General features: G+C 44.0%; 1 protein-coding gene across 2 annotated transcripts in view; it reads left to right on the top strand.

Annotated features, from left to right (window-relative positions):
* LOC126458255 (protein tweety) overlaps positions 1-27,346 on the top strand; it is a 1,040,173-nt gene that overhangs the window by 764,897 nt on the left and 247,930 nt on the right. The gene's annotated exons all lie outside the window — the stretch shown is intronic.

Below are 27,346 nucleotides of genomic sequence, written 5' to 3'. Positions count from 1 at the left end.
TTGGTAGCCGGCCCTTGTGACCGAGCGGTTCTAGGCGCTTCAGTTTGGAACCACGCGACCGCTACGGTCGTAGTTTCGAATTCTGCCTCGGGCATGGATGTGTGTGATGTCCTTAGGTTAGTTAGGTTTAAGTAGTTCTAAGTTCTAGGGGACTGATGACCTCAGATGTTAAGCCCCTTAGTGCTCAGAACCAAGAGATGTGTAATCCCTTCTAAAGATGCCGAAGTGGACTGTTGATGTTGTGACGGTCAAGTGGCGATGCGAAGCAACAACCACAGGCCTCATTTACTGACGGGCAGCGACCGTAGAATATTGCGGAGGGTGGTCGTAGAAAAATCGCATGAAATCAAAAATCAAATGTGTGTGAATTCTTAAGGGACCAGACTGATGAGGTCACCGGTCCCTAGACTTACACGCTACTTAAACTAACTTATGCTAAGAGCAACATACACACCCAAGCCCGAGGGAGGAGTCGAACCTCCGGTGGGAGGGACCGCGCAGTCCGTGACATGACGCCTCAAACCGCGCGGCCACTCCTCGCGGCCGCATGAAATCAGCTGAAGGATTCACTCGTGAGAGCCAAAGTGCTGTCAGCAGCCCAGTTAGCTTAGCGACTGTGCGTAGCAAGTTAAAAACAGTGGAGTGGAATAGTGGAGCATCTCCCCATAAGCCACGAATTTCTGTTCTCAATGCGAAGCAAAGCTTGAAGTGGCGTAAAGAGCGACGCTGCCGGACATTGGATGATTCGAAACGAGTGATTTGGGTAGATGAATCACGCTATACGCTGTGGCAGTTCGGTGTGAGGGTGTTTGCAGCGAATGCACTGAGAACGTTCGCCGCTCTTATGTGTAGGTCCAACAGCGAAATACGGAGGAGGAGGTAGTGGTACCGCGGTATGTGGGTGATTTTCGTGGTTAGGTTGTGGTCCCCTTGGTCCCCTTGTTGCGCTTCAGAAAACGCTACATGCGGAACGATATGAACACATTTTACAGCAGGGCGTAGTGCATACATTAGAGGATCAGATCCGACACGGAGACTCTTTGTAGCAGCATGACAAAGTTGTTGTTGTTGTTGTTGTTGTGCTCTTGAGTCCAAAGACTGTGTGAAGAAGCAAGGTGGGATCTCTTTCCTACCTCTCTTGTTTTGACCTCTGCCGCCTGAATTCATTTTATTTTCATTTTTGTCTAATTACCATTAAAATGCATGATTATAATCTGCATTTACATAAAAGAGGAAAGTTGGCGCTCACTCTTAAGGAATATAGCACCAGGTCTAATTTTGTGCTTAGTTTTGTGAACGTAATTAATTTCCTAATTTATTTTGACCATTCCTAGTTAATACCTTTGTTATAGGGTGAAATCAGTAATTGTTTTATGACTTAGATTCTATTTTTGACTTATAAACAAATATAAATTCTGTAATAAACATTTGGAAAAAGAACTAATAGGACTCTTAAAATATTAATTTGGCTCGATTCGAAATCATATTAGCAAAGCCAACCATTAATTAATTCCAAAATAATTACCACATTTGTCAAAAGTATTGTTTCTATAACTGTATCTGTTAATTTCTTTATTTAAACAAATAATTCGGCCCAACCTTTGTGGTAGAAGAAACTGTTAGAAAGAAGGCATTTTTCGATGCATTTAGTCAACTGAATGAGTCACGTGTCAATTGTAACTTTCGTAACTTAAACACTGAACAATGTTTCAGTGCCTATTACTGTGAGGATATATAGAGGCCCGATTTTTGGTCCCGAGCCAGTCAGTCCACGGCCGATTTTCAGAGGGGAATTACGTACTGTTTCAAGTAACGACAATCCACCAATTTAACAGTGGAATTAGCGTAACGCAAATAGACCATGTCTTCAATTAATGACAATGTCTGTGCAATTTATTTGAGAAATAGTGTCACACATACCGTATTGTTCTGCAAGAACTTTGAACTTTGTGGTTAGGTTTTTACTGCTCATAGATGTTAAACAGCAAACTATTGTAGCAGTATGTTGATCTTTTCCTGCAACCTGTTAATTAGGCTTAACATTTTACCAACAGTGAACTGGCCATATAACCGTGAACTGGGAAACGAAACTGTCGTTGAACTTCCACCCCCCACACCCGCCCCCATTTTTCAGCCAGTGTAACAATACAGTAGGCCGACACCGAGGACTATCAACGAAGAAATGAAGCAGGCGAACGCCTCAACTGCTTTGATGCAGCTCTCCATGCTACTCTTTCCTGTGCAAGCCTCTTCATCTCCGAGTAACTACACCCTTCTGTGTCTGCATACTGTATTCTTACAGTATGCGATTCCAAGATAAGTGGCGAACATCTCCACTACGTGACTTCGCTTAAGTATTCAGGCGTAGTGCTATGAAACGACATGAAACTGGACGAATACGTAACATCACAGTGCAGGATGGCTGGCAGTTAGTTGGAAGGACGGTGCACAGATAAAGAAAATCTCATATGAGACGACAGTGGAAACATATGTAGTGTGTTCCACGTACTTGGAGTCCTTATCACGATAACAGACAATAAAAAACAAAGATCGAGTCGTGCTGCTAGGATTCCCCCCGCCCCCACCCCACCCACCAATAAACGAATGTAATAGGAGTGGCAATTGCCGAGTCGTACGGACGTGGACGTACTGTAGGAATGCTGCAGGTTCCGGGAGTGTCCTCTGTATTCCGTTGTGTGTGAAGCGAGCACGTGGCTGCCATTAGGGGGTGCGTGCATCGCATTGTGGGCGTGGCCAGTGCGTTACGCATGCCGAGCAACCGCGCGTCGTGGGCTCCCGGCGCGCCTGGCGCCATGTCTGCTTCCCCCCTCCCCCATTCCGAACCCTACCCCACCCCTCCACATACTCCTCTTATTCCCTCCCCCCCCCCCGCCCCCTTCGCATCCAAAATCATCCCTGTCTTGTACAACAGTATACCCTGCCAACCACTGATGCAAAAAATTATAAGCAGCACTAACAACTTAGGTTAACGGCACCGATGGGCAGTGCTGTCGGTATATAGGTATTACGCCCCGTGTCACTTGATTTCTGCTTTTGGGCTCAGTCCTGTATGCTATGGTGTGCGCAGCGCCAATACGTACCCCAACTACTCCTATGTTCGGGTATTGTATCATTTACGTACTGTGCACCGTATCTAGATCTACATATCTACATACATACTCCGCAAACCACAGTACTGTGGGTCGTGGAGGGCCCATGTACCACTACTAGTCATTTCCTTTCGTGTTCCATTTGTAAAGACATGAGATAAAAACGGCTGTATATATGTATGGTGGTCCATTGATCGTGACCGGGCCAAATATCTCACGAAATAAGCGTCAAACGAAAAAACTACAAAGAACGAAACTTGTCTAGCTTGAAGGAGGAAACCAGATGCCACTATTGTTGGTCCACTAGATGGCGCTGCCGCAGGTCAAATGGATATCAACTGCGTTTTTTTTTAAATAGGAACCCCCATTTTTTATTACATATTAGTGTAGTAAGTAAAGAAATATAAATGTTTTAGTTGTACTACTTTTTTCGCTTTCTGATAGATGGCGCTGTAATAGTCACCAACATATGGCTCACAATTTTAGACGAACAGTTGGTAACAGGTAGGTTTTTTAAATTAAAATACAGAAGATAGGTACGTTTGAACATTTTATTTCGGTTGTTCCAATGTGACAAATGTACCTTTGTGAACTTATCATTTCTGAGAACGCATGCTGTGGTGATTACCTGTAAATACCACATTAATGCAATAAATGCTCAAAACGATGTCCGTCAACCTCGATGCATTTCACAACACGGGTAACGACATTCCACTCAACAGCGAGTAGTTCGCCTTCCTTAATGTTCGCACATGCATTGACAATGCGCTGAAGCATGTTGTCAGGCGTTGTCGGTGGATCACGATAGCAAATATCATTCAACTTTCCCCACAGAAAGAAATCCGGGGACGTCAGCTTCGGTGAACGTGCGGGCCATGGTGCTTCGACGACCAATCCACCTGTCATGAAATATGCTATTCAATACCGCTTCAACCGCACGCGAGCTGTGTGCCGGACATCCATCATGTTGGAAGTACATCGCCATTCTGTCATGCAGTGAAACATCTTGTAGTAACATCGGTAGAACATTACGTAGGTAATCAGCATACATTGCACCATTTAGATTGCCATCGATAAAATGGGGGCCAATTATCCTTCCTCCTATAATGCCGCACCATACATTAACCCGCCAAGGTCGCTGATGTTCCACTTGTCGCAGCCATAGTGGATTTTCCGTTGCCCAATAGTGCATATTATGCCGGTTTACGTTACGGCTGTTGGTGAATGACGCTTCGTCGCGCTAAATAGAACGCGTACAAAAAATCTGTCATCGTCCCGTAATTTCTCTTGTGCCCAGTGGCAGAAGTGTACACGACGTTCAGAGTCGTCAACATGCAATTCCTGGTGCATAGAAATATGGTACTGGTGCAATCGATGTTGATGTAGCATTCTCAACACCTACGTTTTAGAGATTCCCGATTCTCGCGCAATTTGTCTGCTACTGATGTGCGAATTAGCCGCGACAGCAGTTAAAACACCTCCTTGAGCATCATCATTTGTTGCAGGCCGTGGTTGACGTTTCACATGTGGCTGAACACTTCCTGTTTCCTTAAATAACGCAACTATCCGGCGATGATGTCGTCCAGGATACTGAGCAGCATACATAGCACACGTCAGTTGGGCATTTTGATCACGATAGCCATACATCAACACGATATCGATCTTTTACACAATTGGTAAACGGTCCATTTTAACACGGGTAATGTATCACGATGAAAATAGCGTTCGTACTGGCGGAATGTTACGTGATACCACGTACTTATACGTTTGTGACTATTACAGAGCCATCTATCACAAAGCGAAAAAAGTTGTCCAACTAAAACATTCATATTTCTTTACGTACTACACGAATATGTAATAAAAAACGGTGGTTCCTATTTAAATAAATGCAGTTGATATCCGTTTGACCTATGGCAGCGCCATCTAGCGGGCCAAGCAATGCGCCATCTGGTTTCCCCCTTCAAGCTAGACGAGTTTGGTTCTTTGTAGTTTTTTCGTTTGATACTATCAATGGACCACCCCGTATACTCGCTTGTGTGCGCTTTTCCTCGCAGCTACATGTCGCGTCCAGCCTTTTTCACAGGTAACTTCTGTCTCTCTCTCTCTCTCTCTGATGACACAGATCCTACTACCATTCAGACATACATATTTCATTTTATGTAATGCAGTGCCCGTGACATTACCAGTCTGTCGACTATCAAAAGTTATAATAATTGTGTTCCAATAGTTGTACAAAATAATATCGTAATATTGCAGTTGATCATATATAAGGGAACAATGAAAATATTTATATTCATGATAAATGAAAAGAATTTAAGAATGTGGAAGAAATATCGTACTATAGTCGGACAAGCTTTGTCTTAATGTCACAGTCTTCTTTATAAACTGAATTTTCCCGGTATCCTGTTGTGATGTGGCTTCTTCTCCTTTCCTTTTGTTACAGTGAGGGAGACATGTTATTTTCCACAATCTTGGGGACTGTCTTTAGCTGGCTCGTGGTCAGGAAGTTAACTTAGAAGGATTGGAGTGTCATAAACTTTTTCAACAGTGAAGTCGGCCTCTGAGCAGATACAGAACAGGTAAGTCACAGTTATCGGTGTCTGCGAAAAAAGTGCGTGGGAAGGCAGCCCGCTTTCCATAAAAACTACATTGCTCAGGACATTAGAAGGTATCAAGTTGGGCAAAATAAGATCTGTGAGCCCGCTGAAAATCTCAGAGCATGAGGCCTTGGGACCGCCTGTTGGTCGTGGCCATGCCGCACAGCAGTGTTCATTTAAATCCAAGTAAGAGGGTCTACGATTGGCTCACAGCAATTATTTCAGCAGAAGGCTTTTGATTGGCCGGGCTTGGAAATCTGTCACGTAGTAGGAGAGATTTTCTGCCTTCCTTCCCACACCATACCGTTATTGGTTAACCATGAAATATTCCATAATAGTTGGAATCTGTTAAAATTCTTTACAGAATTATTTGTCAGAACTGACAAGATCTGCCGCAACTGGTCGGTGAGATTCTTGTACTGGCAGAACCAGCTACGTACCGGATAGAAAAGTGCTGCAGGGAGGTCGAAGAGTACACTTGCTTTAGGGGTGCCATCGAGAATACACTTAGCTTTAGGCAGCCATGGAGAGGGATGTCTCTGGCTTAAGAGTACAGGTTTTGACCTGGCCTTAGAATTTCCAGCCACAGCTGCTGCCATCTTCTACTCTCTGACTGTTTAAGAGTGGTAAGCATGAGCCACTGATATGGCCACTGAGACAAGGGGCCACGAACCTAGTTAATTTGCGTGAGGATTAACTACCAAGTTTTAACGCTAGCAGCCAGCTAGTTGCACTGGTCATGCTATTGCTGTTCATTCTGGCTTTTCCAGGGATTTATCTTTAAATGATAACCATTTCTACCATCACTGGCCATATCCGCGATATAGTTTCACATTCGCTTTCACGTGCCAAGCCACCTGCTCCAAGGCTATAGTTCATAATTCCAAACTTTTGTCCTTATAGTGAAGGTTTATGTGCATGTGTCAGAGTGTAAATAATTTTATTTGATGTCTTGTGGTAATAAACCAAATTGTTATAGTGACTGTTTCATTTTGTAGTTGGATGAGCCCCTTCATAAATATATCCATGTGAAGTGAGCCACCCTCATTTCCATGGTTAATTGGGCCAGCCCTAGTAATCTTCATTTAATAAGATATTATCCATTGTGCAAGATTGATTTTCTTAAATTTGCACTATCTTACGGGCAGCATCCCTTTCCTGCAGGTCACTGTGGATCGTACTTGTAGCATGTCAGAGGTACGCTGAACATCTGAACTGACACCTTACGCTAGCAACGAACCAAAGTCTGCCATCTACTTTACCCTCAGCTGAGCCTATGTTATCAGTCGATTTCATATCGCTACCGATCATCCATATATTTGTTATCACTTGCTGTTTCTAATTATTAGTTATTGACGTTGTCATGATAGGATACTACCTTTCGACGCTTTGTGAAGAGCACAGTTCTACATTTTTGAACACCTAAAAAAGTTGCCAAACTCTACGCCACTTTGAATCTTACCAAGATCTGACAGGATATTTTTGTAGTTTTTCCAGACAGTACTTCATTATAGATAACTGCGTAATGTGCAAAAAAGTGTGGTCTTACTACTGATACCTTCTTCCAGGTCAATAATGCACAAAATAAACAATCGGCATTCCAGCACACTTCCCTGAGGCACGCCTGAAGCTATATTTACTTCTGTTGATGAATCTCCATCCAAGATAACATGCTGCAGCTTGCCTACCAAGAGATCCCCAACGCAGTCACACATCTTGGTTACCAATCCACACAATGGTATATGTGTTAATAAACGTCTATGTGAGCTCGGTAAATGCTTTACAGCAATCAAGAAACACTTCATTCAACTGAATGTCTTGATCCACTGCTTCTTGGATATCGTGTAAGAAAAGTACGGGTTGGGTTTCACATAATCAATGTTTTAGAAATGTCACAGAGGAGGTCATTCTATTCGAAATACTTCATTGTTTTTGAGCTCAGAATATTTTGTGGTATTTTGCAACTGCCCACCATCAGTGGGATGTGAGGGTAGTTTTGTGGATCCCTTTTGCAGTCCATGGTGTAGACGCTTGTAACGTGTGATTTCTTCCAATCGCTGGACCCTGTTTTTGTACGAAGTATATTACGTTAAAATGGGAACTAATTCAGCTGCAAATTATGTGTCGAGTCTGACTGAGATTCCATCGAGTCCCAGAGCTTTGTTCAGTTTTATCGATTTTAACTGTTTCTCAACTCCACTGATACGTATATCACTCAACTTTGCAATGATGCAAGAAGTAAAACGAGGTTGTATTTTTGTGTCATCCTTAGTAAAGGAACATTTGGAAATAGTCATCAGAACTTCTGCTTCTGATTTTCTATTTTCCATTTCAGCGCTTGTGTCATACAAGAGTGTCTGTACACTGAGGTGTGGCGCCTTTATATCGGTTCTGCCTAGAGCCTGTGTATCGGGAGAATGACTCATGCATGCATAATGACAGATGGTCTGAAGCGGGTTCAGCCGAGTACGTAGCTCTAATTTTCATCTGTTAAGAGTACAGTAGCGGACAGAGACATTCAAGACACAGGTCAAGAAAATGTTTTTTGTGAATTGTTCTGTTTATTTCTTGAAGGCTCTTTTGTTTATTTATGTTTGTACAATTTTGTATATGTTTTTAGTAGCGTGAATGATGCGTGAATGTGGTCTAAAGTAAATATGTTATATTGACAAACGCTATACGAACGAGCGTGAGAAATTTTTAAGACTGTGAATGCAGACGACGGGGAATTTTGTATCATAATATGTTAAGTTAGTTTATGGTAAAAGGAAAGCTAATTCGAGTGCAAATGAAAATAGTTAATAACGCAAAGTGAAATATTTATTTCGGGGAAAAGTACAAACTCCAAAGTGTGTTATTTGTTGATTGGTTAGTCATGAAAAGCACGGACTAACGCGGGAGAATAATATTTTTCTATTGGCCTTAAAGAAAAATGACCAATCAGAACGGAGTATTCTTCGCGCGCCTTTTCTCTTGCAGATAGAGAATGTTTACTGCAGTCTAAAGTAGTCGGAGCCCAGCCTTTCAATGGTACGGTGGTGAGCTTGCCGCTTTTAGTTGTGCTACATGCCTCAAAAGTGCTTTAAAGTGAAGGCAAATTTATTCCGGTGGGTTTTTATAGAAAGTTCGAATTTTTTAAAGTAATTTTGTGTTTCAGAAAAGACAGAAATTACGTGTGGCATATTGAGCAGATTGTAGACTAAAAACGGGAGTGCTTTAGACATTGATAAACTTAATAGTATGGCGAGCATTTTCATTTAAGAACAATCCGTGTTTAGTAGCTGTTCAGATTTCGGGAAATACGCTATCATAAACTTGCTAATGTGAGTGAAAGGGTTTGTGCATGACTGTGTTAGAATTAGCACGGGCTTGGCAGTGAACGTGTAATTCTCGACTTTAGAATATACCGAAGTTTTGCCAGTATTTCACCTTTCATTCAAAATAAAGACCTTTTCCCGATTTTTGGAATGGTTACGTTGTATGCAGCCTGGTACGAGTCGCAGTACGGTAGCTTTCTGCTCGGCTTTCCTACCGGCGATCTGCTGCAACAAGTTAACAGGTAGGTGCTGGTTTAATCCCAGAAAGGAACCGCGCCGCCGCAACACCATCTTTGATGCTACTGACAGCCTTTAGGTATGACCAGAATTTCATGGGGTTTTGTGAGATATATTTCGAGAATATTCTGCAACAGTGTTCATCAAATGCTTCACTCGTTGTCCTCTTGTCAGATGTCTCTCCGTCAACAGCTGGAAGCTTCGCTTTAAGCCAGTTATACATTAGTCGCTCTTTCTTTTGTAGTTGAAGACGTCTGACTTGATTTTGTTCAAACAGTTGACAAATCTCCAGAGGCTGGATGCAGTATTGACATATTGGAACTTCTCAACAGTGTGTAAATAAGTCTGTGTACTGAGTTATGTCTTGTTTCTCGACGTCGTGTTTGTACTCACACAGATCTACGGTTAAGAAACTTCTTGTGCCATTGCAGAGGCGCGCGCGGCAGGTTGCTGGGAAGGGTGGCTGCCCCTACTGTGAAAAACGACCTGTAACAGCAGGGCCCGAATTATTATGACCTGAAAGTACTTGGAAAATTAATACTAAATGAACTATAGTAATGGAAAAACTTTGTACTTGGTTGGAACTGAAATTGCAGGAAGGATAGGTAATTAATTTAAAAACAGGTATGTTCTTTTTTTTTAAAAAAAAAAATATTCTTTTAAGGTGTACGAAAATTGCCGCATGAAAATCTTAGAGCTATTGTAGTATTATTAAGTAACATTCTTGTGTTTCAGTACAACGAAAAACCAGTCTAAAGTTGCAAATTTTACTTTTTTTATTCACTCGGTGGACTAGTTTCGCGACGAGACCTATTTTCAAATCATCGTAACGTAGTCAAAAACGGTATTTCGGAAAACGTGAAACCCATGTAAAAAATAGTGTGTGTACGCTGTAACTGTTCGTTGCACATTTTTGATATGATTTTCACGGTCGGCCGGGGTGGCCGGGCGGTTCTAGGCGCTTCAGTCTGGAACCGCGCGACTGCTACCGTCGCAGTTTCGAATCCTGCCTTGGGCATGGATGTGTGTGATGTCCTTAGGTTAGTTTAAGTAGTTCTAAGTTCTAGGGGACTGATGACCTCAGTAGTTAAGTCCAATCAAATGGTTCAAATGGCTCTGGGCACTATGCGACTTAACTTCTGAGGTCATCAGTCGCCTAGAACTTAGATCTAATTAAAGCTAACTAACCTAAGGACATCACACACATCCATGCCCGAGGCAGGATTCGAACCTGCGACCGTAGCGGTCGCTCGGTTCCAGACTGTAGCACCCAGAACCGCAAGGCCACTGCGGCCGGCTAGTTAAGTCCCATAGTGCTCAGACCCAGCTATGATTTTCACACCTTCGGAAATACCATTTTCTAAAACTATGTTACGATGATTTGAAAATTGCTGTCGGCCCGAAACTAGTCATAGAGTGAATAAAAAAAGTGAAATTTACAACTTTGGACTGCTCTTTCATTGTACCGATTAACAGAAGTTGCTGATCCACAGGTACTCCAGCATGCTGGAAGTTCGTCATATTCTTTTGCTTGTCCTAGAGCCACATGAACTGTTTGTTCTTGCCAGTATTGAAAGAATTAATAATATTGTTGTCATAATTTGGCATTAAACACAAGCAACTAAAAAAAATAAATCTTACAAATGACATCATCACTGGAATATTAAAGAAAGTGCTGTACTTTTGACGAAAAATGCAAAATTAATGGACGATCCTCTATAGTCAGACTATTCGAGAGTTTAGTAGGCCTACTTGTGAACAACGCGTAGCTTATAACTAGAGAGATTACATGTCAACTAATAACGGACATCATTAATAAACTATAATAAAATGTAATGAAGCTGACGATCAAAAGAATGCTCAAACTAATACGTGTGTACGCTATCAACTGTGCAACCCTAAGGAACTACGGGGTGTGTAATTCTCTGAAGCACTCGCAGCTTCTGTATCTTGTTTGAAGCATCCAGAGTGATTTCTGTCCCAGAATAACGGAAACTGATGTAATGAAAACGTTTATGTGCTGTAGTGTACTCGTATCGCTGGAGTTGCCGCCGGAAAGGACGCATCCCGCTTCGCAACATCCTAGACTGTTTCTGCACAGAGCGCAGATGCTTTTTCCGAGAGCGCCTGCCCGCTTCCTAGAGAGAGATGGGCGCAGGCGGATGGACTACGGAAGTAGCCGCTCCCGCAGTCGACACTGACAGTCGACTGCCGCGCTCCCAATCGATACTGTCCGTCCAATTAAGCGGCGCTGCGCCGCGCCGCGGGCTGGCGCGATTGTTGGCGCGCACAAAAAGCGCGCTAATTGCTTCCAGCTGGCGCCAGTCTTTTGTCCCGGCGTTCCACTTCCTGCTGCTGCTGCTGCTGCTGCTGACCTGCTTACCGGTAACGACTCGCTGCCTGGTACGCCTTGTTTCGCAGACTCCCGGCAAATGCAGACATCGTTACGCTACCGGCGCCTGTTGAATAATAGCGACCCTCTCGCAGACCGACAGTGCGTTTTGGACCCTACAACTTAGCGACGATTCCAGTTAAATGCACGAGGTGGTGACGGGTGAGTTACTCGTCTGTCGGCTGCTGGAGTATTTACTCGTGTTTGCAAACTGTCTGGGCCACCCCATCATGAAAGGCGGAAGTCATGGACTGAGGAGGGTAGCGTTGTGTTCACGTCGCCATCGACAAGCGCGAACTGTTGCGTGAGTATGGTATAAAGCTATTTATTTACAAGTACACTAGCATCTACATCTACACGGATACTATGCGAATCACAATTAAATGCCTGCCAGAGGGTTCATCGAACTACGTTCACAATAATTCTCTATTATTCCACTCTCGAACAGCGCGCGGAAGAAATGAACACCTGCCGGCCGCGGTGGTCTCGCGGTTAAGGCGCTCAGTCCGGAACCGCGCGACTGCTACGGTCGCAGGTTCGAATCCTGCCTCGGGCATGGATGTGTGTGATGTCCTTAGGTTAGTTAGGTTTAAGTAGTTCTAAGTTCTAGGGGACTGATGACCACAGATGTTAAGTCCCATAGTGCTCAGAGCCATTTGAACCATTTTTTTTTTAAATGAACACCTATGTCTTTCCGTGCGGGCTCTGATTTCCCTTATTTTATTATGATGATCGTTTCTCCCTATGTAGGTCGGCATCAACAAAATATTTTCGCATTTGGAGGAGAAAGTTGGCGATTAAAATTTCGTGAGACGATTCCGGCCCAACGAAAAACGCCTTTGTTTTAATGGTGTCGATCCCAAACCCTGTATCATGTCCGTGACACTCTCTCCCCTATTTATCGATAATACAAAACGTGCTTCCCTTCTTTGAATTTTCTCGATGTACTTCGTTATCTGCTAACGATTCCACACCGCACAGTACTCCAAAAGAGGACGGCCAAGCGTGGTGCACTCCTTAGTAGATTTGTTACATTTTCTAAGTGTCCTGCCAATAAAACGCAGTTTTTGGTTTGCCATGCCCACAACATACTCTGTGTTCTTTCCAATTTAAATTGTTCGTAATTGTAATTCCGAGGTATTTAGTTAAATGGCGGCCATTAGATATGACTGATTTATTTTGTAAACTTCCGAAACTACATCAGTCAGCGAGTTAAAAAAAAAACGAAAAGCACCATCTATTGGTCTTCTGGTGTACTACACAATGAAGATTGAACATCCGAACTTCTAAGCTGGGTAGGCTTTTGAGGATAAAACTTTAAATTACGATGCTTTTTTTTGATGAAATAAAATTTGTATGCCGCCCCAAGTCGCGCTCAAGTTACGTGTGAAAACGCCATGACAATTCGTCTAGTAGTTTTGGAGATTAGCATGTTCTAACAGACAGACACGATTGTTTTCCAGTTTCATTATTACTATAGATTTGCGCCAAAACCGGAACTTTAATATTAGTCGTGTTTACCCAGTTTTATACATTCATTTATTACTAAGCAGTGGCAAAAATGTTGCTGCTACAAATGCAAACCGAAATATTTCCAAGGAGGAAGGCTATGTAAATACGACCAAAGCATAATTACCAGTATCGTAGCAAAAACGGGCGTTTTACGTGGTATAAAACATCGAGACACACAATGATCAAGTGTTAATATCATAGGGGTAATGTTCATGTTTGGCTGTATATTTACGTATTCCAAATAAATTTGATGGTGTTGGAGTGCACTCCCAGGTAGTGTAAAAATTTCGAACAATGTTTAACTGCAGATAAGCTTTATAATTATGCGCGGGAGGGGGGGGGGGGTGACGAAATAAAAGTGGCACGCAAAGTACTTCATTCACCTTAAGATAGCAACCCAGCTTACATCATTCGCAATTGGGGCAGATGAAAATTGTGTTGCGTATGTTAAGGTGAATGAAGTATTTTGCGGTACCAGTTTTATTTCGACTTGTATACGATGTGCTAAGTTTATTCCTTCGTATTAAGCAGATTTCCAAACCTTGGTGCTTAGCCGGCCGGTGTGGCCGTGCGGTTCCAGGAGCTTCAGTCTGGAACCGCGTGACCGCTACGGTCGCAGGTTCGAATCCTGCATCGGGCATGGATGTGTGTGATGTCCTTACGTTAGTTAGGTTTAAGTAGTTCTAAGTTCTAGGGGACTGATGACCACAGATGTTAAGTCCCATAGTGCTCAGAGCCATTTGAACCAGTTTTTGGTGCTTATTTTAAAGTAATTACATTAGGAAGCTATACTATTGTATACCGAGCGAGGTGGCGCAGTGTTTAACACACTGGACTCGCATTCGGGAGGACACGGGTTTAAACCCGAGTCCGGCCATCCTGATTTAGGTTTTTCGTGATTTCTCTAAACCGCTTCAGGCAAATACCGGGATGGTTCATTTAAAAGGGCACGGCCGACTTCCTTCCCCATCCTTCCCTAATCCGATGGGACCGATGACCTCGCTGTTTGGTCCACTCCTCCGAATCAACCAACCAACAGTGCGTACCTATCATGCAGTGAGAACTATGTGCAATTAATATTTTAGATTCAATAAAGGCGAACGAATATTAAAAACATGGCATTGAAAAGTACAGAAAAGAAGAATTTCGGTCCTAAATCTATTGGAAAGTGTGGTCAAAACGTTTTACAGAAGAATGTTAGAAGCGAACCGACACTGACTGCTAGACATTACGTCGCCAACTGATACCTGATTTCTACGATCATGAGCACTTGATGAAACCTTGAGCTACGTCGAGAACCCCGTATTACTGACACCGCGCGCTTCTACAGTGAAATTAGAACATGGGGTGGGCGACGTAGGCAAACGGGAGGTATGTGGTACACTGTGAACAGGCAGTGTGTGTGTGTGTGTGTGTGTGTGTGTCACGGGTGGTGTGACTGGGGGGGATGGGGGGGGGGGGGAGGTGGTTGTTTGTAGGGTGTAGGCCCCAGGCCCATGAATACTGCACGGGCGCGGGAAGCCATGAATTCCGGAGCTACCCAGCCCACGTCACGCCGCGCCGTCAAATTCTATTCGACCGCCTTTCTACAAATCTTCCTCTTCCCAAGGTTAATAATAAACATGGCTACTATCGACAAATCTGCTTATCGTGGAAGTAAGCGGATTAAACCTCTTTCAGTGAACGGGCGTAATCATGCATGCTAATCGGATTCTGTTAATCTGGCACGCTCGCATTACGGCAAGTAAGGCAGCACTACTCATTGTCTGCATAACTTCCATCCTCACTCACTGTTCCATATTTTCAAACTTACAACGTCGGATGGAGAATAGTTTCCTTCATTTCAAAATGAAGTTATTTGTTTTTAGCGTAAAATATCTGCATCTTCATGCAGATGTAGAAATTTTGCTACGGCTGTTGAGTATAACCTTTACCCACAGCGATTCGCAGGAACTATTTGTTTGAACTTCACTACAAGATAAACTACTACCAACAGACACAAACACACCACCACCTACTTTATTTAATCTATCCTTTCTGAACACGGTTTGCGCCTCTGTAAAAATTTCGGCAGAATTTATCTCCGGCTTCAGCCAGCTCTCTTTCCTACGTATAACGATTTCAGCCTCAGTTCTTTCCATCAACGCTTGAAGCTCTGGTACTTTTTCAACACAGCTACGACAATTTACAACTACAATATCGACTGTTGCTTGGTCGATTCTCGTCGTTTCTTTGCCCTGTACCCTTTGAGACTTGAGCCCTTTTTTATCTTTCCCGAGACTGTCTAACCTAAAAAACCGCCCAGTCCTCGCCACACAGCCCCTGCTACCCGTGTAGCCTCCTCGTGTGTGTAGTGGACACCTGACCTATTTAGCGGAACCCGAAACCCCCTCACCCCAAGGCGCAAGTCGAGGAATAAGCAGCCTACACGGTCACAGAACTGTCTGAGCCTCTAATTCAGACCCTCCACTCGGCTCTGTACCAAAGGTCCGCAATCGGTCCTGTCGACGATGCTGCAGATGGTGAGGTCTGCCTTCATTTCGCTAGTAAGACAGGCAGTCTTCAGCAACTCAGATCGCCGCCGTAAACCAGAGAGAATCTCTTCCGATCCATAGTGACACACGTCTTTAGTGCCGACATGAGCCACCACTTGCAGTTGGCTGCACCCTGTACCCTTGATGGCAGCCGGAAGAACCCTTTCCACATCTTTGATGACTCCCCCCGGCATGCACACGGAGTGCACATTAGCTTTCTTCCCGTCCTTAGCTGCCATATCCCTAAGGGGCTCCATCACCCGCCTAACATTGGAGCCCCCAATGACAAGCAATCCCACCCTCTGCGCTTGTCCGGACCTCTCAGGAAGACCGGCCACTGCAGCAACAGGCGAGGCCGCCCTTGCTGGCTCAGAAGTAACTTAGGTTAAAATATTTCAAACTCAGCGTATTCTTCTTCTTCTTGTCCTCCCTTTCTTCTTCTTCTTCTTGATAATCATCGTCACTATCACCACCACAGTCCTTCTCTGGACTCTTTTATGCCTTCAACTTTACGTATTCGCGTTGCTCCCATACATTTTCTAACGTTTCTTACCAGCCTTCAATTAGATAGTCTAGTCGCTCTTTTCCTTCCGGTTGGAATCCGGCAGAGAACTCCCGCGCTACACTGTTCGTCCATCTGCCTTTTCTAGAAATCTCGACATGTATTTCTCCATAGGCCGTTGAGCAACTCTTAAATTTTGAAAAAACTTAGCAATGGAAGTTCATCCCCCACTGCTGCAAGACAGTCCTGGTAACACACAGTGATTGTAATCTTTCCATTACAGACGCAGCAGGGGCTTAGCCTTTAAACCGTATTTAGTGTACCGAAAGCACTCCAGGCTTTTTTCCCATTCTGGTCGTCGCATTCAAGTGGCTTTAATACAAAAGCAGTGTCAACTGGTACAATTACTTCACTGAGGGTTTGTAATACTTCCATTTAGATATATTGGCTATCTCTTTTTTTAGTTTTATTAATACTGTTTTTGAGGTCAGCTTTTAAAGTTGTACACTATCAACAAATTATTTCATGTAGCAGCCAGTCTCCAATCATGTCCTTATCTGACAAATCTGCAAAAAGTTCTCTGTTGTGTTCTTACATTCGTTCTTTGAGTTCGGAGGAGGTTTAGATGTATTCCGTGAACATGCATTCCTCTTCATTGCAGCTCAGAGGTCTGAAGACGTTCTCTAGTGCAGCGAGAATAGTGTCGCTGACGTGTTAACACCTCGTCTTCTTCTGTCGTCGTCCCTCCATCATTAATGCTGAGAACGGAAATGCGTGACCTCGAATGCTAAGAACCGTACGAAAATATGCTTATAATATAAATGGCTCATCCAAAAACCAATTGTATGAGCCACTCGCATAAAGGACTGCACGTCCTACCACGATACACACTTGAATGATGTGCTCAAGATCTAAAAGAGCAACTTAAGTAGCGCGAACAAACAAAATATCGATATAACAGGACGCCAAACACAGATATTTCACTGTCGCTATTAACTGGTATACTTCCCTCTGCTTAAAATAATTATGTTCAAATGTGTGTGAAATCTTATGGGACTTAACTGCTAAGGTCATCAGTCCCTAAGCTTACACACCTAAATTATCCTAAGGACAAACACACACAACCATGCCCGAGGGAGGACTCGAACCTCCGCCGGGACCAGCCGAAAATAATTATGCTATCTAAACAACAAACTTTTTCTGCAGACCTAATAGTGTTGCACTGTTAAAAGTGAAGATGTGTGATTCCAACCAAGTGGTCAAATCAAAGTGGAACCAAACAAGTGCACATATGACTTGAGCCACTTTTTGTTATTCAGCATCTCTTCTGAATTCACACAGTACAGTACCAAACGCAACACCAGTTTCATTTTCACGGTTGTAGGCTCCCTTTGGCAAGCGTATTGTAACACAGGCTCGTATTTCGGTGCAGAAAGTTCATTGTACAAAACAGAATTAAACCTGACGATGAAATGACGATCGTGCTGCTGTACTCGCGGTTTTTCACGTTGTGAGACATGCCGTCGTAGAATGATATACCAGACAACAGCTCCGTTTTGCATATGAATGTCTTACATCACTGTTCTTGGGGTAAGCGATTTGTATTCTAACCACATTTTCGTACTTCCCTTATCAGCTGCACCCAGGCGTATCTCAATACTGGTGTCGTGCAATAGAAAATAGACAGCTTGGACCCTATTTTATTTTTACACACATCAAAAAAAGTTTTGCACCACGTTGGTTCCGAGAGTTCCGGAACCTGTACATAAAATTGGAATAGAGATCAACATAGACATCACTTCCGCCCTTTTTATTGCTCATGAAAACCACACATTGTATGTTGTACCACCATGCAGCGACACTTTCAGGTGAGGTGGTGCAGTTTGCTGCACACACCGGTACCTCTAATACCCAGTAGCACGTCTTCTTGCATTGATCCATGCCTGTATTCGTCGTGGCATACTATCCACAAGTTCATCAAGGCACTGTTGGTCCAGATTGTCCCACTCCTCGACGGCGATCCGGCTTATCCTCCTCCGGGTGGTTGCTGGGTCATGTCGTCCATAAACAGCTCTTTTCAATCTGTCCCAGACACGTTCGATAGGGTTAATATCTGGAGACCATGCTAGCCACTCTAGTCGAGCGATGTCGTTATCCTGAAGGAAGTCATTCACAAGATGTGCACAATCGGGGCGCGAATAGTCGTCCATGAACACGAATGCCTCGCCAATATGCTGCCGATATGGTTGCACTATCGGTCGGAGTATGGTACTCATATATCGTTCAGCCGTTTTGGCGACTTCCATGACCACCAGCGGCGTACGTCGGCCCCACATAATGCCACCCCAAAGCAGCAGAGAACCTTCACCTTGCTCTACTCGCTGGACAGTGTGTGTAAGTAGTTCAGCCTGACCGGGTTGCCTCCAAACACGCCTCCGACGATTATCTGGTTGAAGGCATATGCGACAGTCATCGGTGAAGAGAACGTGATGCCAGTCCTGAGCGGTCCATTCCGCTTGTTGCTGGGCCCATCTGTACCGCGCTGCAAGGTGTCGTGGTTGCAAAGATGGACCTCGCCATGGACGTCGGGAGTGCAGTTGTGCATCATGCAGCCTTTGCGCACAGTTTGAGTCATAACACGACGTCCTGTGGCTGCACGAAAAGCGTCATTCAACATGGTTGCGTTGCTGTCAGGGTTCCTCCGAACCATAATCCTTAGGTAGCGGTCATCCACTGCAGTAGTAGTCCTTAGGCGTCCTGAGCGAGGCTTCTCATTGACAGTTCCTGTCTCTCTATATCTCCTCCACGTCCGAACAACATCGCTTTCGTTCACTCCAAGACGCCTGGACACTTCCTTTGTTGTGAGCCGTTCCTGGATCGAAGCAACAATGCGGACCCGATCAGACCGCATTATTGAACGTCTAGGCATGGTTGAACTACAGACAACACGAACCGTGTATCTGCTTCCTGGTGGAATGACTGGAACTGATCGGCTGTCGGACCCCCTCCGTCTAATAGGCGCTGCTCATGAGCGGTTGTTTACATCTTTGGAAGGCTTTAGTGGCTACTCTGAACAGTCAAAACGACTGTGTCTGTGATACAATGTCCACAGTCAACGTCTATCTTCAGGAGTTCTGGGAACGGGGTGATGTAAAACATTTTTTGATGTGTGTTTTATATGGTTCCATACCTCAGTCGTTGGAACCCTTATAGGTTCACTCTCCCGTACGTCTGTCTGTCTGTCCGGCTGTTACAAAACCCTATTTCTGAGGAACGGGTAGACTTGTCCAGTTGACGTTTATTTCACATACTCACCTCAATGGCCCCTTCGTGGTCCAAAAAATTTAAGCTTCTAAGTCAACCCAAGATACGGCCATTTATGCCACACACTTTGACACTCGATATCTTACTCATCAAAACCTGTACTTGCTGTTGACCTAGAATCATAAAATTTGGCAAGAAGCGTGGTTTTGCAGCACACGTAAAGGGAAAAAAAAATCCGGAAATTGTTCATTTCTAATTATTTCACACAAAAATATTGTTTTGTCATTTGTTATTTGACGTTAAACTTAAAACTAAAACTATCGGTGGTACTACATTCAGACTGAGTGGGTCGCAATGGTAAAAGTCAAACATCAGCCAAGTAATGACTTTAATGATCATATGACGCCTTTCGGAATTTATCCCACATTAGATATCCGGAAACGATTGCTGCACGTAGACACGGCGTTTGAGGCTATATGCGAAAGAAACTGGGTATCTGATGATGGATAAATTCCGAAACGCGTCATACGAGCGACAGTCATTCCTTGTCCAATGTCTGACTGTACCACTGCGACCAACTCAGCATGAATGCTGATCTACTGATTATTACAATAACGGTCGCCTGCCTCCTGAATGACTTTGTCACATCTACACTGGGCGGAAAAAATCGCAACACCATAAAAGAATAAATGTAGAGGAACGAAATTTCTGGAATCACATTTGCCTAGGTAACATATTTTAGTGATTAACTTCGCAAGATCACAGGTTAATGTGACCGGGGGAAGAGACAGTGCGAATGTGAAATGCTGGTTCGTTAATAACAGGTGTGCTCACCAGAATGTTGAATGTAAACGTGCATGCATTGCATTTTACAGGTGCCGGATGTCCGTTCGTGGAATGGAGTTTCATGGTTGTTACACACGGTCGATCAATACAGGGACGGTTAATGCTGTTTGTGTATGACGCTGGAGTTGTTGTCCGATGATACCCCATACGTGTTCGACTGGGGACAGATCCGATGATAGAGCAGGCCAAGGTAACATGGGGACACTCTGCAGAGCGTGTTGAGCTACAACAGCGGTACGCGGGCGATCGCTATCCTGTTGGAAAACACGCCCTGGAATCAGTTCATGAATGGCAGCACAACATGTCTAATCACAAGACTGGCGTACAAATTTGCAATCAAAGTGCATGGTACAACCACGAGAGCGCTCCTGCTGTCACATGAAATGTCACCCATATCATAAGTCCAGGTGTAGGTCCAGTGTGTCTAGCACGCAGACAGGTTGGTTGCAGGCCATCAAATGACCTCCTTCTAACCAACACAAGGCCATCACACGTATCGAGGCAGAACCAATTTTCATCAGAAAACACGATAGACCTCCACGCTTCCCTCCAATGAGCTCTCGCTTGACACCACTGAAGTAACAAGTGTCGGTGGTTTGGGGTCAGTGGAATGCATGCTACATGGTGCCTGGCTCGAAGCTGTCCTTGGATTAACCGATTTCTAACTGTTCGTTGTAACTATGGTGCCAGCTGCTGCTCAGATTGCTGCTGGAGATGCAATACGATGCCCCAGGGCAATACGCCGAACACGGTGGTCTTCCTTCTCGGTAGCGCCCCGTGGCTGTTCGAAGCCCCTTTATCTTCAGACCGTACTTTCTCGTGACCACCGCTTCCAGCAACCGTGCACAGTGGCTACATTGGTGCCAAGGCTTTCTGCAATATTGCTGAAAGAATATCCAGCTTCTCGTAGCTTATTATACGACCTCGTTCAATCTCAGTGAGGTGTTGATAATAGCATCTTTGTTACCTTGAAGGCATTCTTGACTAACATTAACTCTCTGTCCAATCTCAAAGGTAACTAACGCCGAGGACCGTTGCAGCGTGTGATTAGAGCAAACCTGATTTGCATCGCTATGGTGGTGCTACTGGGGCCACTCCTATACGACTGGCGCGAAATCTGGCCTACCAAATTTCACTCACATTGCACAAATAGTTCTTGGTGCTGCGATTTTTTTTCCGTCCGTGTACATTCTTGAAAATCATTGAAATCCTTGGGACCGATACCCTGCGAGTACCACTTTCGATAACAGGCAAAAATGACCGAGATTCTCGATTCCTAGGATGGATGAACTGCCTGTATATACACTTAAATTTGTACCGAACCCTCAGGGTGTGACTCCTGCCCTCACATCCACCGCTTGTGGTCTCGCGGTCGCGTTCTCGCTTCCCGAGCACGGGGTCCCGGGTTCGATTCCCGGCGAGATCAGGGATTTTCACCTGCCTCGAGATGACTGGGTGTTTGTGTTGTCCTCATCATTTCATAATCATTCATGCAAGTGGCGAGATTGGACTGAGCAAAGGTTGGGAATTTGTACGGGCGCTGATAACCGCGCAGTTTAGCGCCCCACAATCCAATCATCATCATCATCCTGCCCTCACCTTCCAATTTTTTCGTTGATGTTTGTGGTGGTTGTGTCGCGAGGAGAAATTGGTAAGCTGCATACAGAGCGGTGCTATATCTGTTACGTAGTTGCTCACAGACTTAAATAGCCAGCTTGAAGAGCTCCAGGAGCGATCGCGTGAAATGCAGGTTTCTGTCCTGTGTAGCGGGTAGCTGGATTTGGCGAAACTAATGAAAGTGGGGTTTGATCGTGAACTATGAAACGGCCGCTCTCGGCGTGTGGCGTGGCCGCAATCGAATGGGTGTTAATCCACTCGGCTCGGCCGCCCGCCTCACCGCTGCGCTTAATGACTGTCATTAGTAACTCGCAGCCGCGGTGCCGGTTTAAAACTGCGCGGGGCGCGCTCCGACCGGACCGCCATCGCTCCGGCTATCGACCGGTCGATAGCGCGGCGGCCCGCTGGTCCGGAGCGACTATTGTCGCTAGAGCGTCCTCCGCTAGGCAGGTGCTTCAGACAGCCCCCGACGCTCAACTGCTGGGTTTGTTTCATGCCGCCCGGTCCGACGTTCGGTGCGCTCTCACGCTTCTGTCGGCCATCTGCCCAGCCGTTTGCCAAGCTCGTCGTATTTGTAGAAAATGCGACCGAATGCTTCCCTGTCGTAAATACTAATAGCACCGTCACGTAACCACGAGGTGGAACAAACTCGTCGGCTAAGGTTGCCAAAAAAAACCTAGATGTTGTTTTTGATTCAAATGTTATATTGGCGCATCTTTTTTTTTATGTGTTGATAACTTTACAGGGCATTAATGAATATTGAAAATACCAAATTGTCCTTGCGCGACCTGTTCTAGAACTAATATTCAATATTATTCTTTTAACTCGCTTCTCCTGAAATTACTGTCCCTGCATCCTAAGTTTTCCAATAACTGACGCTGTAACTAATTAGGGAATATAAATATGTAGAATAAACTACTTCTTCTTTTTCTTGTGCCTTTGTTCCGCATCGGAGCAGGGTCGGCATGATTATGAAACGGATGTTGCACGGTTAGTTTAAGGGGTGGCAGCGTGCCCTTTCTGTCGCCACCCGGCCGGCCGGAGTGGCCGAGCGGTTCTAGGCGCTACAGTCTGGAACCGCGCAACCGCTGCGGTAGCAGGTTCAAATCCTGTCTCGGGCGTGGATGTGTGCGATGTCCTTAGGTTAGTTAGGTTTAAGTAGTTCTAAGTTCTGGGGGACTGATGACCTCAGCAGTTAAGTCCCATAGTGCTCAGAGCCATTTGAACCATTTGTCGCCACCCCATTACCCCTGGGATTGAACACGTTCACTCCAACTGTCTGCGTCTAGTGTTATTCACGTGAACGTGACGGAAAGTTTTCTAAATGTTGCGAACTTGTGTACCAGCTCGGTATTCACCTAGTGCAATGCTCGAAAAACTCATCAGTCGAAAGAGCCAAATATCAGCAGTACAACTATTGAAATTTTTTTGGAGAGCGAAATTTTTTAAACTTAAACATTTTAAACGTAAACAATTTTTTAAATTTAAGCATGCGTCGTTATTAACTCAATTAGGACAGTCCTACAACGGCGTGCGCTAAGAACGCCCTCAGTCTGAGGTACGTTCGCTGAGGGCGACCGCTTCCAGCTCTCCCGTCTACAATTCTCTTGTATACTTGTTTCGTCTGCCTCCTTTCGTTCATCTTCCCTATATGTCCAAATCATCTCAGTATACCTTTCCCAATACTCGACACTACCTCATTCGCTCCACAACGCTCCCTAAAATTAATTTAAAAAAACTTTAGTTTTTCAGTTAATATTTAGGTATTACGTTGAATATTATGTCATATTGTATTTAATAACCATATTATTTATAGTTGAAATTAAATTATAAGGTATCATGAAATGACTGACAAAAACTAATGTGCACAATGGTCTTGCGTCTCCTCGGAAAGTTTGGGCTAAGTCAGGTTTGTATCTTGATTTTATTTTAGACACCCTCTCGGATTCTCGTCAGTAAGACGAGTGATGTTGTTCATGCATGAAATTTACTGTTCACGTGTATATGTAGGCCTGAATAAGGAAGGGAGAACAAACGCAAATTTTTTCATCTCAATCTGAAGCAGGAATACTATTCCAGACGTTAAAAACCAACATATCTTCTCTCTCTCTGTCTGTCTGTCTGTCTGTCTCTCTCTCTCTCTCTCTCTCTCTCTCTCTCTCTCTCTCTCTCTCTCATAAACACCAGCTAAGTACGTAAAAACAGAAATAAGGAAACCAGTCATACACACCAGTATTTTTTTATTTGTTATTACAGAAGTATATATTTATTTGTCACTATTATCGCCTGCTTCACTTGTTACTGACTCGTAGTTATTATTAAATAGCCTTTCAAATGATCTCTTCTAACATAATTACACTACTGGCCATTAAAATTGCTACACCACGAAGATGACGTGCTACAGACGCGAAATTTAACCGACAGGAAGAAGATGCTGTGATATGCACGCACATGTGATTTTATCCGATGAGGCATGTGGCTCGCGAACCGCTGTTTGCCGACCATTGACCTAGCGGTATGTGGGAAACCGCGTAAAAGCCGCATCCAAGCTGGCTGGCCGGCACACCCTACCTCGTCGTTTATCCACTGGTCGGGTTCGATGCGAGGCCGGCGCACCTCCCCGTCTTGGAAGTGGCGCTCTAACACGCACGGCTATCCGGGCCTGTAAATATGTAGGACAACTATTTTCTCCGTTTCAAGTCACCAGCATTAATCAGATGTATTGCAAATGTGGCGGAACTAAGGCGCGTCATTAATTCTACGGTGTCGATTTTCCAATTATGGTTGTCCCAAGAACAGAACACTAATTAGTTCTTGTATTTCTTTCTTTCAACACTTTTGCAAGCCGCTGTGGCCGAGCGGTTCTAGGCGCTTCAGTCCGGAACCGCGCTGCTGCAACGGTCGCAGGTTCGAATCCTGCCTCGGGCATGAATGTTTGTGATGTCCTTAGGTTAGTTAGGTTTAAGTAGTTCTAAGTCTAGGGGACTGATGACCTCATATGTTAAGTCCCATAGTGCTCAGAGCCACCTGAATCGTTTGAACACTTTATGAATTGATGTAAAAAGAACTGAATTTATGTAGTGTGTCTTCTCAGAATTAAATAATAGTTAATTTACCTTGTGCCATCTGTTTGTATTCAAATATCAACTACATTTTCGCTAACAAGAATGATACCGTTTCTTATTCTGTTCTGAAAATGTGCCAAAAATTTTTTATGTTCTCACAATGCGAGTGCAGTGTCATATATGAACAGCAGAAATAAGAGAACTTAAAATAAAACCCTGTGATACACTATGTCTAGTTCCTTCAATTTCTGACTGCCTGTTGCTACACGATCTATATGGAACCTATACACGTGGCTTTTTCTCCTGCAATTTATTTGAAAACCGTGAATCTGCTCTGTCTACTGTTCATTAATATTTTAGCTTTAGCTTTAGCATGAGGATATCGCGATTCACTCAGTCAGAATTCCTTAGGCACTTTACAAAATATTCCCAATATTAATTATTATTGAGTTAGTTTTTCTAGTATAATTTGCAAAGTTAAACATATCATGTTGAGTTGACAGTTCTTTTTAAAAACCCGGAATGTGCAAAATGTGTGCCAGCGCGTATACGAGTATAAACATATTCTTCTCAGTTTGTCCTTGTATGTGGATGTATTGATCAGGAAACGTTATCATCAAACACTTGAAGATAAAAAAAACTACACTGACTAAATAATATATTCTATAACACATGCGTTAGAGAAAATACAACAAGACTGAAACTATGATCTAATGACCTAAGTTAAGACATGAGAAAACATGCGGTAGTGACTCGAATATGTGTAGTTGAAGATGCCTTTATACAGGCAAAAGATGACTGTGATGGTGACGGTCATTGCGCTATTGGCTGAAAATGACTATGATATAGAGTAGATGAAGATGAAAATCTTAAACATACAATAAGGCTGGACTAGCAATAATTTTTTCTAAAATAAAACCTGTCTACAGGAACAAATAACAGGACTTCACAAAATATGGAAATACTACTGATGCATGTCAAACGTGCGAATATCTTCGATTTATAATATCAGATTAGGGTTCCAGTAAACAAGAAATAAGGCAGAGAACAAGCTAAGCAAGCAGTCAGTAAGTTAAATTCCATCTTTGGCCAGATGAAGTTAAGTAAAACCAAAAAAGGGGGTTATATGATCCAGTAATATAAAGCATTTGTTTATATGGAGCAGAAACCTGGGAAATGACAAAACAAGGCAGTAGAAGGCTTTAAGCCGTGCATGCGGACTATTTGAGACTAAGTTATAGAGATTCAAGGCGAGAGAAGATCCCAAATAAAGAGATCAGGAAACGAATGACGACACCCACATACACCACCGAAGAGCTGGAGAAAAGGTGTTTAAAATTGTACATGCGTATGATGAGATTAGGGAATGAACGACGGTGAAAAAATCACTTTAATGGCAATCTCCATGCAAGACAAAGAAAGAGTGAAGACCAAGTGCAGAATGGAGAAATCAAGTGGAGGAGGATATGCAATGAAGAAGTTTGAAAGAAGATTTATGGAAGGACTGACAGTCTTCGATACGAGATGGCGAGAAACGGCGTAAAGAGCTGTACACAATTGGTAAATCTTAGGAGCGACGTCACTTCGCTGGAAAATGACGAAACGTAACTGCAAGAGGGAGCTGTTTATTCTGCTGTGATAGCGAGCGAGTTTCACCAGTGAAAGTGACAGACAGAGCCTGCATTCTCACACAGTAGTTGGTCATCCTGCAGGTCGTGAAGTTGGCAGACTTTTTCACTGTATCGCAGACCGTGGTGATGAGCAGGTGGGCAGTGGGGTGGGGGTTTGACCGCCTGTTGCCTTACCCAAGGCTGGGCCACGAGCCTCTTTGTAGGGCTGGGGCTTCCCCAGGTTTTCCCGCCTGATGGTAGGCAAGCGTACAGTGTGCAGGGTACGTTAACTAACAATGGCCCAGAGGAAAGGAGCTCCCACAATACGGTTACTGTAATGCCCACAGAGTCAAGAAGAATGAATGAGCAAGAAAGCGGGATACGGAAGTAGTAAGGAATGAAGAGACACAGTTGAAGTTCTCTGAGACTGTAGATATTGCGATAATGAGCAGCTCAGTAGGCGGTTCAGTTGAAGAGAAATCTCTAAAACTGCCAATCACTAAAGTTGAAAAAAGCAAAGAAGGTAACTGTGAAGAAACCACCGATAACAGAAAAACCACTTCAGTTGATCGATGAAAGAAGGAAGTGCAAAAATGTTCAAGGGAAATTGAGGAATACAGAAATACAAGTCACTTGGGAACGAAATAAATAGGAAGTACAGGGAAGGTAAGGCAAAGTGGCTGCATCAAAATGTGGAGAAACCGAAAACGAAATGATTGTCGGAAGGACTGACTCAGCATACA

The sequence above is a fragment of the Schistocerca serialis genome, chromosome 2 (assembly GCF_023864345.2).
Source record: "Schistocerca serialis cubense isolate TAMUIC-IGC-003099 chromosome 2, iqSchSeri2.2, whole genome shotgun sequence".
NCBI classification, from domain to species: Eukaryota; Metazoa; Arthropoda; class Insecta; order Orthoptera; family Acrididae; genus Schistocerca; species Schistocerca serialis.
The sequence above is the reverse complement of the archived record's forward strand: the minus strand, read 5'-3'. Positions and strand labels throughout refer to the sequence as shown.